This window comes from Mus pahari, chromosome 12 (assembly GCF_900095145.1).
Source record: "Mus pahari chromosome 12, PAHARI_EIJ_v1.1, whole genome shotgun sequence".
Lineage (NCBI taxonomy): Eukaryota > Metazoa > Chordata > Mammalia > Rodentia > Muridae > Mus > Mus pahari.
Window position 1 is genome coordinate 50,911,425 of NC_034601.1, and position 18,186 is coordinate 50,929,610.

Genomic DNA, 18,186 nt, shown 5'->3' on the forward strand with positions numbered 1-18,186 from the left:
AGGGGGAGCACTCTTGCCAGGAGCCACAACAAACATTCCATTGAACTGGAAGCTCTGACTCCCACCCTGGCCACTTTGGGCTTCTGATGCACGTGAGCCAACAGGCTAAGGAATCAAAGTTTTGGAAGGATGACTGACCCAGATTATGAATGGGGGGACTGAACTGTTTCTCCACAATGGAAGTTAGAACGGTTATGTCTGGAGCGCAGGAGACACGGTGCTACCATGTACTGCGATTAAAGTCAGTGTGAAACTAGACAACCTAATCCCGACAGGATGACAAAGGGCATAGACCCTTCAGGAATGACATGGATCATTCCCCAGGAGACCAAGACCTGCTGAGGTGCTTGCTGAGGGCGGAGGGAATACAGAATGGGTGGCAGAGCAAGGGAGTTATAAATACCAGCTAAGGGTGAATGAGGATTATAATTGGCACAAGTACTTCTGTCATATTTTATCAAAAATAGGTTTGTAAAGGTATTTGTGTTTTCTTTCCTCAATTGCTTTATCAGGTGATATAGTATCAATGAACAGAATATCAGTTTTAGGATAATCCCCCAAAAATGTTACTCAAAAACACTGCCATCTATTCTAAACTTTTCAATGCTTTTGTAGCTATATAAGGAATAGTTATCTTATGCATAATTATGACCTGGTTAAGTATATAATATGTATGTAATTATACATGGGACAGCTATCATGTTAGGCATAGCTCTTACCTGGTGATTGTTTTCATTTGGAAATTAAGCATGACATCAGGAGCTATAACTGTGTGCCATGCTGTCAGGGGGTGCTGGTGATAGCTATTCTTGGCTGTAAACGTGACACCATCTGGAATTAAGTAAAACCCAAGCAGCTGTGTACAGTTGTGAGGGATTTTTCTTATGTAAATTATTTGAAGTGGGAAGACCCACCTTCAATCCAGATCTTTTGAGGTGGGAAGACCCATCTTTAATCTGGGCCACCCTTTCTGGTGGCAGCCTGTGTAAGGGACACGGGAGAAGGAAGAGTTTGCTCTTTGTCTGCTTGCTCTTGGCCTCGCTAACAAGTCCACTCCTTCACTGGCACAAGAGTCTGCTTCTTCAGAAGACCAGCTGACACATCCAGCCCTGTGGACTGAACAACTTCTGGGTTTTGGATTTTCCATTGATAGACAGCCAGTGTTGGTTTAGCTCCATCACAGCCTGAAAGCCACTCTAAAAGTTACCTCTTCCTCCCCACTCCTCTTCATTCTACAAGTTCTGTGTCTGTGCTCCCTGATTAAATTCCCACCTTGTAAGACATTGTTTCTCCCGCCTCCTTTATACAACCTCTATTCAAATGTTTCCACCTCTCACCTCCGATTGCTTTCCTTCTTGCTAACTCTTTTAAAACTAGCCAACTGCAAAAGACTGTGAGACAGGACTCCAGCCAGTGTGGGAAGATGCTGTAGCTCTATGCCTTTGAATAATCACTAGGAGCGCTTGTAGTCCCAGGGCTTGCAGCAGGGCTGGGTCATGGTTCACTGAGCTGCTTCCATGTTGTGTGTTCCTTTGTGCTACGGTGAGGCCATTATTCCTCATAGGAGCTACAGGAAGGATTCCCAGGCCTTGGCTTCCATTTGTTTCTTCAGGTCCTCTCTCATTTGTTCCCTAAAGTGTGGCTGACCTGTTTCAGCCACATTGACCTCCCTGGGCCCCTATAGTAGTAAGCCATGCCCTTTGCTACCTCAGGGCCTTACAAGTTCTGCCTGGAAGGCTCTTCCTTCTTAGTTTTTATATAGCACTAGTCTTTAGAAAAGTCCCAGGCAACTGGAACAGGAATGTCCCTTTCTCTTTTACCAGAGCACTTTCATTATGGTTACATTTTATGTTTTGAGACAGTCTGGTAGCCCAGTCTAGTCTTGAACTTGCTATGTAGCTGAGGATGACCTTGACCTTCTGACCCTCCTGAATGCTGGGATTAGGGTGTACAATACCCAGTGTCTATTCACTCAAGACCTCTTACACGTTAAGCAAGCACCCTGCCCACCCAGCTACACTATGCAGACCACTTATTTCATTTCTTTTACAGACTCCAATTTCAAAAATGGTGAGGATGGATAATTTCTCCTTAAAACATATTTTTACTATTCAGGACAGCATCTAAGCACAATAAGTAACCACTGAACGGATGAATGAATATAATTGCAAATAATAAACTTAGAAGACAAAAGAGCATCTTTTTAATTGTATTTTGACTACCACAAATACTATTATCCCATTGTAAATCTTGCATTGCTGTGAGACTTTGTTCATGGCTTCATTTTAACTAGGACCACCCTGAGTGACTTGAGGCTGAGAGAATGGGGACCTAACGTATGGCTACAATTAGAGTATTTCAAAAGGACTGCTTTAAAAGACCAGGTTTGGCACACAATATGGTCTGAATGGGGACTGGGCAGTTCTTTCTTATTTAAAGACATTTGTGGTTGAAGGCAAAGCTGCCATTATGTGTGTGGCTTGGTGTTCCTGAACTTGGGGGGAAATTAGAAAAAAAACTTAAAGTCCAGCAAGAATAGAGAGTACAATGGACTGCTGAGAGTCTTGTGAGGCCACTCTAAGGGAACACCCTTGTCCCTGTCATTTGACTCTGTCTTGGGCCGTTATCTCATGCAGTTGCCTGCAACTTCTGTGGCCCCCTGGTGCCAGGTCGGCCCCTCAATCCTGCCCAGTGGATAAAATGGATGAGCCCAAGACTGTAGTGGGTCTGGTTTTGGGCCTATTGAAACCAAGCCTGGCAGGTTACCAGGATCCCAGTCACCAGGTCTAGAATCGTCTGGGTACTCACTGGAGGGCCTCTGGAGTGGGCCACGAGGCCTTGTGCTGATGACAAGCAGCCTTCCTTCAGTCACCAGCTGCTGTGCTCAGTCATTACCACCAGCTTCCCCTTGGTTGTGGCAGTGTATGTGATTCATTAAGTTCTCCATTAGGCCACAGTGCAGACTACCTGTAGTCGGGCTATCGTCACCCCCCCAGCCCAGAGTCTCCTTGAGGTGTTTAAATACCCTACTTGCAACGAATGTCACTGGTCTCCCTGCTTGTGACAGCCTCACCCACTCCTTGTCTCCATGGGTTTTGGCCTCCTCAGTCACTACACATTGCTAATCATGGATTGCTGTGAAGAGGTTCTTATCAAAGTGTCTGCTTAAGGCCTTCCACCATACATGATGCCCAGTGGTGCTGAAGATGGTTATACAGTTTTCCTGAGTAAAACACAAGACCAGAATTAGATGAAATCCAAGTTCCATTTCAGGGGAAACATTCAGAGTCCTGGAAAAAGTTCTTGGGGAGGGTTAATCTTATGTGTTTTCCCCTTTCTAGCTCCCTGACTAATGTCCTGTGAAAATGCTTCTGGTGGCTCTCTACTGTGTACACAGCACAGGAGATTTCATGCATATAAAAGACTCTTAATCATCCGAGCCCAGGCAAAGATTCTACTTTACCTGGTCCAAAGCTGCTCACGGTGGCCCTGTACTTGAAGCAAAGTAGCAGTTTGCTATTGCTGAAGCCATCCGTGGTTCCTGCCTGGGTGTCTGTTTTCTACTGTGTCCTCGCTTACTTCCTGGGCAGAGACGTGGTCCTCTTCCCAGGGTGTACAGCTCAAATATTTATACCCCATTCCCTGAAGACTTTGTTACCTCCACCTCTAAAAGGTCCCAATAGCATTATTCAGCCCCCACATTGAAAGGTACAGCCCCATTAAATCCTGGAATTTGCATGACTGCCTCTCGAACTGGACCAAGTTCACGGTGGACAGGATGACATTTTATTTTGTCCTTGGAGTATCAACACCCAGTGCAATTGCTGACACTGTGTTATGGGGAGCCAGTAAGTCTCTGTTAAGTGAATTAAACACATGCTTATTGATATGCAGACCTGTTTCTGGTCATTAGAATCAATAGGAGTTAAGGCAAAGTTTGGAGAGATTCAGCTGGCCCAACTTCTCTTTATCATCTGTGTAAGGAAGAAAATAGACCCGCAAAAGATGTCATTCTAAAAGGGACGAGGGACAAGAACGCCTGAGCTCATGCACTTCTGTATTCACATGATGATTCACGATGAAGAATTGCTGCAACTGTCTCTTCCTTTCCTTTGCCCTAATTTTCAGCGAAGCAAGGCCCACTGGAAGGGCGTGCGGATGCAGGTGGGAAAGAACTGTGTAGTGACACAAATGGACAAGGCTACGGAGCGATGGTGGCTCTGCCAAGGGAAGACCATTGCATAATGACACTGAAATAGGTCACTTGAGGAGTGCCTCAGAGCTGAAGCAGCTGCCACCTGGTGTCTTGGCGTTCCAGAGGGACATGGAGACACTGCCCTTGGAAACCCGAGTGTGCAGATTATTTGCAACAACAATTTTCAGAGGTCAAGGACACATCTTGCTCATCAAAACCACAAGAACATAACCTGTTATTATCATTTTCTACTTCAGAAAGCTATGAAGCCTAAAATACTCATCACTGCGCGAAGCTGCCTCAGGTACAATCCAAAGGACAGAGGCTCTCTTACCTAGCAGACTGGTCTCTTGGTGTTTTTCTACTCTGTGCCTGATCCACACCTTTATTTTTACAAATCTCTTTGATCCCACACTTACGAAACAGTAAGGAAAAAGGGTCATAAAAGAACTTTAAATCTATAACTTTGCTGGTAATAAACTGCTAGAAAAAAGTTTAACATTGCATAGTTTTCCTATTTCTTACTTTTTAGGTCACTGAGATGCTGTTCACTTACCACTTTTTATGAGTGCTAGGGACAGAAACCAGGCCCTTGCACACAGGGGACAAGTGCTACACCCCTGTGCCACATGCCCAGCCCTGAGAGTGACTCAAAGCTCTCTAGCTCTGGAGTTGTTATGTCATTTGTTTACCTGTTGAAGCAGTCTGTGATGCTCTGTCAGTCTTTGCTTTGCATGGACTGCTGGGGACCAGGAAGGAGCAATCTGCACTCCAGAAGCCCCAACCCCTTCTAGTTTGGTAAAGACAAGTATGCTGGCAATCCCACTAAGGTGGGAGTGAGGGAGGAAGTGTGTATCAGGCTTTGGGAGAACAGTGGCGGGCACTTAACTACTCTGCAGTGCACAGCTGACAAAGGGAAAGAGGAGATACAGGATTTAAAATAAGAGAAATTAGGCATTAGGGCATGTGGGAACTGTCTCCAGGCCAAACTCCCCAAATTTCACAGTTCACGGAAAGAAAAAAGAAGGATAAAAAAGTAGTTTACAGCTCACTGTACTAGAGCTAGCTCTGGACCTTCATAGTAGTGATCACTAATGGGCGGTTCTCAGGAATCATTTTAGATCACGATTCACAGACTTGAAAAGTATCAATGCTAAAAATAGAACTAAGGTATTGTCATTTCAGTTCAAAACGACCACAGAAAAGAAGACAAGAACAGAGAGTTAATGAAGACTATAAACACTTTTTCTTTGTTCTTGCTTACCTGGCCGACTGGTCACTGAGCAGGTGGCAGCATGCCTTTAGAGAGCCAGTTCTGCTATGCCTGTGTGAGAATGCCCAATCCCTGCAGACAGCCAGGAATTAGCCCAGTGCATCCTTACAGTCCCATCCTGTGCAGATGTCCATTTTCAGCAGCTCCCGTGATATGGAGGCTGCTGGAAGGACTTGGTCTCAAGTTTCAAAACTGAATTAACGGACAGAATACCAGTTCCAGGCTTAAACCTGAGATTAGGATTGTCTCATTTTAGAAGGTATATAAGAAGTGACAACAATTGGTTTTTGGACAGAGGCTCAGATGATTCTGCACAGGTGGAAATGCAAAACAATCAAACCAATGAATGGTGGCTGTTTCAATGACGACTTACATCTCAAGTCTATAGCGCTATTACAATTTTAAATAAAAAGACACCCTTCTTCAGCTCTTTCTCCAGGAACCTGTCCGCATGCACGAGTGCCTGGCATTACGTACAGTCACACCTGCCTGCAGCCATTTCGGCAGTGAGTTTCCATGATTTTGTGATCATTTGGAACGAGATTCTGTTCTCATGAAACAACCCTTGTCATTTCTTGCTCCCCTCCCAAGTCTTTGGTTACCCCATTTTCCTTTCTGTTTCTGTCAATCTGAAAATTCTAGGTAACTCATAGATGTATGATCCTAATAGTGTGTCAATTTGAACCTAGCTTGTTTCACTGAAGATAAGGTCTCCATAGTTCATCTGTATTGTGCCCTGCCTGTACTGGAGTCTCCTTCCTTAAGCCACAGTAATTCTACATTGTAATTCTACATTGCACTTTCTGAGCCACCTAGAAAACACTTGGATTGCATCTGCAGTTTGGACAAAAAAGTACTCTAATATATCAAAATTTTATAACTTCTACATACAATTAATATAAAAATTATTGATATATATATATAGTTCTGAACCTTTATCTCAGGTTAGTGGAATTCAAATCAGTACATTGTGTTCCATTTTGTTGTGGTAAATCTCCAACCCAAATATGCACTGGCAATGACAATACAACTCAGTAAATATATATATTTGCTAACTGTTGAAATTCACAATCATAGCTGTACTGGCTAGTTTGGTGTCAACTTGACACAGCTGGAGTTATCACAGAGAAAGGAGCTTCAGTTGAGAAAATGCCTCCATGAGATCCAGCTGTAAGGCATCTTCTCAATTAGTGATCAAGGGGGGAGGTCCACTTGTGGGTGGTGCCATCTCTGGGCTGGTAGTCTTTGGTTCTATAAGAGAGCAGGCTGAGCAAGCCAGTGGAGGCAATCCAGTAAAGAACATTCCTCCATGGCCTCTGCATCAGCTCCTGCTTCTTGACCTGCTTGAGTTCCAGTCCTGACTTGGTGATGAACAGCAGTGTGGAAATGTAAGCCAAATATACCCTTTCCTCCCCAACTTGCTTCTTGGTCATGATGTTTGTGCAGGAATAGAAACCCTGACTAAGACAATAGCATAATTCAATTTGAACTAGACATGATAATTAAATGTAACCCATAACAGACCAAAAGATATTCTAAAGAATATCATTAAGGCTTTTGTGAAGACTTGAATAGGATTAATGGATTAGAACTAGATCTATGTTAATTTACTGATTTTGATTGCTATGCTGTGATTTTATAGGAGTGTATACTTGTCTTTCAGGATAACCATACTGAAACATATACATCAATTCAGGAAATAACGCACACATGCAAAAAAACCACAGGTGGGGGAGGGAAGATGCAAATATAAAGTGTTAAAAGAAGAGAATTAGTATAGGTTATATAGGTTCCATACACTTCCCGTGAGTCTGAACTCATTTCAGTGTATTAAAAATGAAGAGCTTAGGCTGGTGAGATGGTCAGAGCATAAAGGTGCTGAATCTGATCCTTCAAACATACGTGGCAGGAGCAATGGGTTCTCACAAGTTGTTCTCTGACCTAGACACACACACACACACACACACACACACACACAGAGAAACNCCCCCCCCCCCAAACACACAGACATATATTTAAGGTACAAAGAACACAGTTTCTTTAGAGGGCTTCACATCCCAGTTTGAATTCTCAGTGTAGTCTCTATCACCTGTAAGCCCTGGGCAGTTACTTGACGACTGTCGCCTTTGACTTTCTCAGTTGAGCATTAGAAATGAGGCCCATTGAGAAGACTGCCAGGAGGATTAAATAAGATCACACACAGACTGGACTTCAGGCTGCTAGCAGGCATGTGAGGTAAATCTGTTATCTAATTAGTGCTGTGATGTGTTTCTGTGGAAATGAACCAGCTCCTCCATCCCCCCCAGCCCCCACCAGAACAAGTGATACCAACTAGGGAAAACTACATTGAGCCTTTTAATTTCAGTACTCTGAAATATGAAATTTCATGAGCACCAATAAAAGTGCAATATACATTTGGGTGTTGCTGTAGAGTTTTCTTAGCAATGTGCTCCCTTGTCTTCTGTAACACTAAATGTAGTGGGCAGGCATTCAAATTAAAGAGCAACACTACATTAATAATAGTGAATGTTTGCACACAGTGCCTTGGGTTACGGCTGTCAAATCAGGGTCACAGCTTTGTTACTTAAATGTCAAGCAAAGCCTCCATCAGTTCACAGCTGCAGGGTACAAAATCAGGGGCAACCTAATATCTATCTGGGCATCTGCTCCTAACGTGCTGGCATCGCTGTTTATGGCACACAGTGGACTTGAGGCAGCGACATGGCAAAGGAGGGGTCCTAGGCTGTGCCCAACAGTTCTCTCCTCATCCAGGATACGTGCATGAATTTGGAAGGGCCCAGGAGGAGATTTCAGAGATGTCTGCCAATAAGTAGTGTCCTTTAATCTGGAGAGCAGCTGCTGGGCACAGGCATGCAAGTCTACAAACACCCTCGCACACACATGCAGAGACACTCCGAGAGCGGATACCTGCCTCTGCTTGTCTGCTGTGGACACAAGGATTTTGGCCTTAGGGTCGCTTAATCTTGTAGCTCGGTTCAGCTTGCCCCTTTCTTCAGTGGAGCCTGGCAAAGCCGTGGGGTGAGCGTTTCGGCAAGGTCGCCTGTCTTCAGAGTATGAAGGACATTGCCCGACAAGGAGAGAAGGTTATATTTAGTGTTTGGGCCCACTCAGTGCTGGGCTCCCTGCTGCGGCCCTTTTGCAGAACTGTCCCTGGTCCCTGGTTACATACTCTCCGTGACATTGAGACCCACAAGACAAATAGTGAGAGGGTGCCCAAAAAGAAAAGAAAACGCTTTTGGGCGCTCAGGCTCCACTGCTGGATTCTGACAGGGATCAGAAGAGACAACGGCCAGGCGTGAGCAAGCCCAGGTACCTGCATGGTAAGCTAAGTGCCCTTGTCCCACTTGAGAAGGGCCTTGAGATGTTTCTGTGTTCTCTAACAGCTGGGAATGGCCAGATGCACGGCAGAAGCAAGAGCCTTGGGATATTATGCAAGGGGAGGGAGAAAGGCTCAGGTGTGATTAAAAGTTTACCAAGGATGACTTTCAGGTTAAAAGAGGTGAAAGCCAACTGTAAAACAGAGGTCCCATTGTGCTGGCAAGTTTTGTTACATTGTGGACAATGAAAGAAAATTTAAAGGAAATATTAAATTATCCTCTCAAGAGTAAGCCAGATGGTAAAAAAGTAATAAGAGATGTTTGAGTGCATGGCTTTTCTTGTTAGTGGTTGGATTTTGTCAATATAAATGATCAGCATACAGTTTCCGAATCACCCTGTGATGAAAATGGAGAAGTTGCCAGGTCAGAGAGGAATTTCCTTTTCATTAAGAGATTAGCATCTTCAGATGACAACTAGAATGTTTTTACTCTGTTCACATTTATTTCTGTGGTGTTAGGATCTGATTGGGGGCCAGAGCACAGAGCAGGTTTTGGAATTTAAGGTTTAAAAGGTCTCCAGTGATATGTGTTATGGACACAGAGCACCGGACGGATATCCACAGGTACAACACACACCGGTGTAAAGGAGAGGTGGCTCCAGGCTGCTGCAGAGAACACTGTGGCAGCTCTGCTCCGTGTGCTCAATGGGAGTATCATGTGATGTGCTGGGAGGCTGGGGAATGTTGTATTAAGAATAGGAGCTCATCTAAATGAGTGGATGCTAACTTAACATGCTCGGGAGTGTTTATGCACTCTCTGTTCTCTTCATAGTGACCAGTGATCACATCTTCAAAATAAAAGTGTCAGGAAATATTAGAACATGTACAATGCAAATATTGCCAAACTACAGTCCTATGTTCCATGGTAAATGAGACCTGCTGTGTAATGCTGTTGCAGATAGAGTGCCTATTTGTCACCCCTTAGAAACAAATGTCCCAAGTAACTAGTTACTTCTGTAATCATCAGTTGACACTCAGGAAACTTTACTCATGCTTAACTTTAAAACTCAGCCATCAGCAAGATGAGAGCTCCCCCCCGCCCCGAAGAGTCAATAATTTCAACTTGCTCTTTCTACTTTCTCAAAACAAATATGCAGTGTAATTAACACATACGTCCTCTGAGGAGACTTTCCCAAAGTGATGTGGGGTTTGGATACTGATTACAGCCAACGGAAAACCACTCAAAACATACCAGGGCCAAGAGAAGCAAGTGCTGGTTATGAGAAAGAACTCTGATTTATCCCCAGACTTCAGCATCCTCTAAAGCACATGGATAATTGTCTCTGTAAACTTCCCTCAACTAGAATTTCAGTCAAGAACTAGCCTCAGGCAGAAGCACTGAACCTAGGTATATTTTATTGTGGCTTCAAAATGATGATGTATTTGGAGAGACTGAGGGTATGACATGCCAAGAATTGGGCAGGTCCAAGGATGGGAAAATCCCCAAATAAATGAGCCTTCTATTCTTTCCTTCACAATGGAGTTCATATTATTTTTTATCTTATCCTAAAACAAAATTTCATTATCAAGGAAATATGCTTTTCCTAACCCACTGTATTAAAGTATTTAAACCTGTTTATTTTCTGTAGTCTAGAATTAGTGATTACAGGTGTTTATAGTAACTATTCTCACTGAAAAAAGAATACTATTTCTTTAGTATCAGGGGTAATACTTTTATGGTAATGTACTTAACTTGTTATCTCAGTTGTTAATTCATTCATTAACTACTGGAATGCCTCTCCTAGGCCCCACATGGGTTATTAAGGGTGCAATAGTCACCGAGGCTAATGCTCTGAGCATCTCTGTAGAAGAAAATTTTTAGTACTTTAAATACTATTGTACCATGTGCATATTGTTTACGGTTTAAGTATTTTCAGCCTAATTCTGATTAAAACAGACCCAGAAATTCTTACCTATTCTGAAAAGAATTATTTAGTATCTATAAGATATGGAAACAACCCCAGAGACCATCACAGCATCAGGTAAGCAAGCTGGAATATACATTTTGCACAAATACTTTAGGATCATGAAGAGATGTTGATGTTTGGACCAAGTAAACGATGCTAGATGAAGGTTCACTTACTGACAATCTGCCTTTCTCAGAACTGGGTTGGATAGGCAAGTCCTTAAGGAACACTTTAGAGCAGAACCTGTTACTGAGAAATCAGGGTTTCGCAGTGTTTATGCTCATGTGACAGTCAATCACTGTGTTCATACTGCAAGAGGCCCAACGCTGTCCCGTCAACGCTGCCCCGTGGCTGTGGAAACAATATCTTACAATGACACACTTATGGAATGTTTGTTTTGTTCATGGAACTAATACATGAACCACTTGACCCTGTGTGTTGGGGGAGGTTGATATTTGATAGTATCATCTCTGGCTCAGCAGATCACAGGGTAGGATTTAGGTGCTTAATTAGTCCAATTATTTTTCAGTCTGATGTAGGCCCTCAGAATAATTTTTTAAGTGAAAGGTTAGAAAATTCTAATTTTTCAACATGAATGCAAATGCCCTGGGTACCTACTGGTTGGAGATGGCATTGGTAAACTGGCAACTATGCCAACCAGGAGGGATTCAACACCTATCACCCCATTATCTTTTCCTGTCTCCATTTTCCTTAGACCAGAGTTTCCCCCCTCGCTCTTGAAAAAAAAATCAGCCTCCTTACTAAAGAAGGCTACTGTTTTTTCATTGTAGACTCCGAATAACTAGGATGGTTAATTCTGAACTTAACTTCTCATAGTATCATAATGAAATAAAAATATTCTGATAAGAATAAACATCATTATCACAGCTTTCAGGATTGGGAAAAAAAAAGCCTGACATCATTTGTGACAAGGACAATAGGTCATGTTAGCTATTCAGCTCCATGTAAAAGTAAATGGGATTTAAACTGGTGATTATTGCCATCAGCTTAGCAAGGTAAAACACCAATGCACCTGTTCTAGATCCAGATGGGACCTTTATCAGGAATAAGAAGAAACAGCACAAGAAAACAAAACCACCAATGAACAGAACAGACCCTGTACATGAGAAAGCGCTATGTGTAGCAGGCTGCAGAGTAGGGCAGCCTGCTGAACAGAGCAGTGTGAGTGCATGCTGGCCTTTCTGATGACATGTGGGAGTAAGCTGACCTGCTGCTGTACTCGGTACCTTCCTTGTCACAAAATACCTGACGGAAGAAACTTAACGGAAGTATTTCTTTTGGCTTGCAGTTAAGAAGGGGTCAGCCCATCGTGGTGGGAGGGCATGGGAATGGAGGGGCCTGGCCACACTGCTCCTGAGACTAGGAAGTGGAGAGGAATGGTCCTGCTCGCCCGGCTTCCTCATTTAGTCCATTTAAATGAGGATTAAATGTTTACCTTTGATGGATTGCTATCCAGTGAGAGTGGAGATCCCAGATCATCAAGATAGATCTTGGGGTGTTAGGGTCACGAAACTGGAATTAGGAGTTCATAGCAAAGTGCTATGAGTATAATAATAAATATAACATATTAGTGAATATAATAAATTAATAATTATATGATTAATATAATAAAGGGAATATAATAAACTGAAGCTGCTTCTGTGCTTCTCCTTTGAGCATCTGCACCTAGTCCTGAGAGAGAGACAGAGCAGCTGCCCGTGCAGCAGTGTGAGCCTGCCATGTTGTGCCTGGGGACACCAGTGACACCAGCTGCTCCTCGTATCTCCACATGAGGCTATTTTAAGAAACTCTACACTTGATCAGGGAGCATGTGGGGTTAAGCCTTATGTTTTCCACTTTGGTTTTAGATCCTAAGCAGGTGCTGCAGTTAAAAGTTCAAAAAAAATTTTAAAAAGTCTTCTTTTTTTTTTAACCACTAAGACATAAATAAGTTCATGTTGGAGGTGGCATGAAATAAAGACTGGACTTGTGGCGTATTGGAGCTCCAAGACATTCTGAGTCTTGAGGGAGACGATCTCACATCAAACAAACAGAAGACACAAACTTATTCCTTAAATCTAATTAACGTTATTTAGGAGTAGCTTTAAAGTATCAGTCAATTCTACCATAGTTTTTGTTTCAATGGATTTTAGTTCTATTACACAATGGATCTATAAAATTTGGCTTGAATTAGTATAGTGTTTAAGTATTTGTGCTAACGCTAATCCTATTAAAATTATCCTATGTTCTATTTCTCATGCTTGGCGTATGACTGTGGACACCATACAGCACATGAACTGTGTGACAATATGGAACTGTGATTTATCATTTGAACTTTAGAGATGGGAAGAGTTTATCCTCCGTGAGTGGTGCCTCTACTTAAAGGTACAGAGTGGGAAGGAAGGAAGGAAGGAAGGAAGGAAGGAAGGAAGGAAGGAAGGCAGGCAGGCAGGCAAAGCAAAATCTTTCCAAGTTGTCTTAAGTAGTATCTACAAATTGTCCTAAATTACAGGTCCCTCCGCCCCTGGCCATCTACTGCAAGTGTTCCTCATGTGCATGCACCCAGATTATATCTGTCTATTCCACTGGTTCAAAAGACAGATTCATGCAATTCTTTCAACAAAAAGATATGCTGACATCTGATGCTTGGGTGGGGGTGGGTGGGAGGAAATAGTCAATAGGGTGGGCGTACCCAGGGTTGAAGGGTTTCCTGGGAAGTGGGGCTTTCTCTGACAGGATCAAGTTGCAGAAGTTTATTGATGTAAAGGACCCATTCATTTCTAAGAAATGAGGTACACTGGTCCATAACTTAGAATATTATATACAAGCAACCTCCTAGTTCAGGGAGACAGGGAGGTTGGGATTTGGTCAATGATCCATTTACTGAGCTTTTCCTGTCCGAGGGACGGATAATAACACTTGGTATACAGCATGCTAGCAGGCCCAACTTCTCACCAACAATAGCCCAAGGCAAGGCTCTGCACTATAGAGATGCTCTCTTGATGCCGTTACGACATGTGGATGTGTGCTTAAACCAACTAAACAGAGACAATGTAAAGTGTCCAATTCCTCTGATTTCCCACTCCTCGAGTCTGCTGGTGTAGAGCCCTAAATTTTAAAAAATTCCCCAAAACCTGTTCCCTAGATCATTAGGAATGTGGCTAGTAAAGAGCCTTTGTTCTTTTAGGGCAGCTGAAGGTCTTCTGTTCCTCCACCCGACAGCTAGCTATGCAATTATCTCAGTTGCCCCAGCCAGGCACCCATCTTCCTATGTTTGAGACTGAAAGAAAATTCAAAGGCTCAAGGCCGAACACTGCAAAAAGACATAGTCCAGACTTTACGGAGCCCACCCGGCCGAAGATAAGGGAAAGGAGTGCCGGAGCCAGCTGGGGCTGTCAAGGTTAGCTCATAAACTCTGCCAAGGAGGCATCTCACCCCGGTTCACTCAGGGTCACACACTGACCAGAGGTGCCCCAGACTAGGCCCCTGGCCTCTGGAATTCTGCCACTCCGGCTGGCTGTACTATCTTGTTGCATTGTATGTTCAAATGAGCCAATCACTTGTGGCTGCACCAACTCTCCTGCCCCCCCCAATCCTAACCCTATAAGAACCCCTTACTTCTGAGGGACTGGGTCGACTCCTCTGTCTCCTGCGTGAGATACGAGTCGGCCCGAGGCCTCGTTAAATAAAAGTACCTCATGTAAATTACAGCAAGGTGTTATTCGAATTTTCTGGGGACCCAAGAGAGTTCCGGACCAGAGGGAGTTCCCTCATTGGGGTCTTACACTGGCAGATGGTTGGTGTGAGCATCACGCGACAGAATGTCAAACACAGTTCAGGCTCTACCCTAGAACTGAGTCTACAGTTTGAGACTTCTTTGTAGGCTAGCATTTGAAAAGCAAATTATGTCTGTGCTTTTTACCTACCTGTGGCATAAAACAAAAAATTCTGTTGTGGTCCATTTATCATTGACTGTAATAAATTTGCTTTTTTTGAAAATGTGGATCAAAAGGAAAGATTCTGTAGTAATGTCAAACTGCTGTAAAAACTCCTAAATGATTATATCAGTTTCTGGTCTATGTTGTAGCAGATGAGCAAGTTTTCAGACCAGCATAGGTTGATATATAACACGCTAAATTATATTAATTGTGTGTGTGTGTGTGTGTGTGTGTGTGTGAGAGAGAGAGAGAGAGAGAGAGAGAGAGAGAGAGAGAGATCCCAGCACTAAGTGATTGCTCTCAGCCTAACTGGAATCAGGTACATTAGGTGACAATGATGGCTCCAGTGATGATAACTGCACTAAGTGACATCAATGACCCCAATAATACATTGTCATAGTATATTAATCCATGTTGGGAAAAAGCCTAAAGGGATCAATGGATATCCTGTGTATATGGCCCAACCAATCTGTGCATATAGTAGAGCCAGTCTCTGCAAGATGAGCCACATTTAAGCATGAGTCTAAAAAAAAAAGCCACACGTTGTAGGGAGCCTTTCTTCATAATTATGCTTTTAGAGCAGCAAAATAACACTATTGCTAAAAGGCATCTCCCCCCACCATGCCCCCTGTGCACTGGTAGGCACATAAGATCATGTGAATTTTGAAGGTGAGGGAGGAAGCCAGGCATGGTGGCGCACGCCTTTAATCCCAGCACTCAGGAGGCAGGGGAAGGTGGATTTCTGAGTTCAAGGCCAGCCTGGTCTACAGAGTGGGTTCCAGGACAGCCAGAGCTATACAGAGAAACCCTGTCTCGAAAAACCAAAAAACAAAACAAAAACAAAACCCCCCAAAAACCAAACACCCCAAAAAACAAAGCAAAACAAACAAACAAACAAACAAACAAACCGAAAGTGAGGGAGGACAAACGCTGATGGTACAGGCCACGTGGGCTTGTAGGAGAGAATGGAAAGGTGGGCATGGAAGCTGTGCTGCTTTGGGAACTAGTCTCCCAGCAAGAAGGCTCATGGCCACCACACTTACAAGAGTGGCTCTGGAGGGAGGTTATTAAGAACTCCATTCCTGATTGCATTTGTGAGTGTGATGGGGGAGACAAACTAATTGCTTTTGGAGAGATGAATTTTGAGGCAGGGACTTCCAGGCTAACCCAAAACATATTTACCTTCCTGCCTCAGCCACCCGAGTGCTGGGATAACAGGCATGAACCACCGTGCTGACTAGAAATGTGTCTGTTGGCGCACAACAGAATAGTCATTTCCTTCCACAATGATTCTTGAATTTGATGCTTTCTAACCTAAATATGACTGAGTAGTCATATTTCTACCAGTTTCATTGTAATTGCCTTGAAACAATTCAGACACACTTCTACTGCTGAATGAATATTCAAACTACAGCACAACTTTAGGATGAATTACTCTATAGCACTAACAATACAGCAACATGGACAAACTGTGCGTGTGTGTGACCCTAAGGGACCATAGGTGTTTGGCCACGCCTCCTGGGCCCCTGGCTCCCTTCGCAGCTACTGCCTCCCACAGCCCCCTGCAGAGGTGTGTGGCCATCCGTTGCATAGGCAATGCCCCAAGCTCCTGGTATTCTGTCTGGACTCTACCCCCACAGTTACCTGGCAACAGTCAGGTAGGCCTGGGCCACTATAAAAGGGCTCCTTGGCCCCTCCTCACTCTCTTGCCTCTCTTACCTCTTATTCTCTTGCTCTTCCATGCGGCCAGGTCGCCCTCTGCTTCTCTACTTTCTCCCTCTCTGCCTTTCTACAATAAACGCCTTAAAACCACGGACTGTCTGCTCATCGGAACAGCTGTGCTGGAGCAATGGAGCAGTCTTCCCTCTCAACAGTCCTGCATCTAAACTCCCGCCAGAGGCCTCCCTGTGCACAAACCAAGGCGGCCAGCTAATCCAAGCCAACCTACAGGCTGAGCTAGATGTCAAGCAAGTCACTCTCCCCACCCCTCGGGACCCAGCTGGAGCCCTCTCCTCTGTCGTTTTCCCTTCAGCCCCCAGGCCAGAATCCACCTGAGGGTCCCCACTCTGTTCCAGCGGCATCTGAGGTGCCCAAGAGTGAGAATTTGTCACCCCTGGCCTCTGTGTGGCCCAGGGACTCCAAAACTGGCTCTTCTACAGTACCCAGCGGCATCTGCGGTGCCTGAGAGTCAGAGTCCGACTCCCACAGGTCCTCGGGGATCCCAGACTGCACCCTTCCCCGCCCCAAAGCGGGATCCCGAGGCTTCTCACAGTCCAACCCCCCACCCCCAGCAATCAAACTTCCCACGTCTGCCTGGCCCAGCGGCCCTAGCCCCGAGTGGATGCAGGACCCCATTTTTGTCCCACAAAAGGCCTCAGTTTTCTTAACTACAAAATAGAGATAATAACTAAACCTGCCTTTGCTGTGGGCAATAGAGGGATAAAAGGTAAGGAGCATATTTATAATGGTATAAAAGTACTTAATAATCGGGTGCTGGCACCACCATTGCTAATACAGAAAATTATCACGATGCTAGCTGTAGTGTGGGTCTAAGTAGTCCAGTGTGAATATATGATATACTAGCCCCTTCAGAGAAGTTGATTGATGGCATAGACTATAAAAGGGTGGTCAGGGAAGCACACGAAGGGTGCTTTGTTTGGACCCTAAGTTATGACTCCAGACTCTACGCACCTGCCAGCAGGTATGAGTTTAGAAAGCAAAGTACCATGTTTTGAGCACTAAGAAAATCTCCAGGAAGTCAACTCTTAGTGGCCCATACCTTTAATCCCAGCACTTGGGGCAGACGCAGGCAGATTTCTGAGTTTGAGGCCAGCCTGGTCTACAGAGTGAGTTCCAGGACAGCCAGGGCTATACAGAGAAACCCTGTCTCCAAAAAAAAAAAAAAAAAGAAAATCTCCAGGAAGTCAGCTCTTCAGAACAAACCTGAAATTTCTTTGATGAATGTTAAAGAGCAGAAATATTGTTTTCTTTCCTTGGAGGATCTCTGGTTTTATGTAAGAAACATTAAAAAAAAAAAAAACTATCATTCTCTTGCTCACTTCTGTCATAAAATTTAAATTATATAATGGAAGTTCCATACTCAAGAAGGTGATAATTTACAGCCTCACTCCCCAGAGGCTTCTGAATAGACAGTAAAAATCTCAAGTGTGTTCAATTTATTCCAGAATAGGAACTGAGTCTCCTGTCCTGCAGTCATTATTTACGGAGTGCTACCTCAGAAGGTTGTTAGCGCTGGGGATAAACTACTCCTTTTGAAACAAGGCTCCACTACAGGTTCCATTCAGTTCTTTTCCTATTTGGAAAGACAGCATTTGTACACACTAGGAAGCCGGCTTTACTATCCCATCACTTAATAAGTGGATCAGGTTTCAGAAAGGCTGTGTGGACGCATTAAATACCTGCTAAACAGAAGACAGAAAACATCAGCTCAAATCATAATGGATCTGTTGCTCCCA

At 43.9% G+C, this 18,186-nt stretch overlaps 2 protein-coding genes across 4 annotated transcripts in view; one reads left to right on the forward strand and one right to left on the reverse strand.

Moving 5' to 3' along the window:
- Positions 1–18,186, reverse strand: part of Cmss1 (cms1 ribosomal small subunit homolog) — a 299,845-nt gene that overhangs the window by 48,301 nt on the left and 233,358 nt on the right. The window contains exon 1 of one of the 3 annotated variants that reach the window (XM_029544547.1): positions 8,397–8,644. The exons of 1 other annotated variant lie outside the window; for it this stretch is intronic. The gene's annotated coding sequence lies outside the window, so the exon portion shown is untranslated. Of the gene's footprint in view, positions 1–8,396; positions 8,645–18,186 lie in introns of those variants that run through there. One more of the 3 variants, XM_029544546.1, reaches the window with a different exon arrangement.
- Positions 8,357–18,186, forward strand: part of Filip1l (filamin A interacting protein 1 like) — a 240,257-nt gene continuing 230,427 nt past the window's right edge. The window contains exon 1 of the mRNA XM_021209006.2: positions 8,357–8,809. The gene's annotated coding sequence lies outside the window, so the exon portion shown is untranslated. The remainder of the gene's footprint in view (positions 8,810–18,186) is intronic.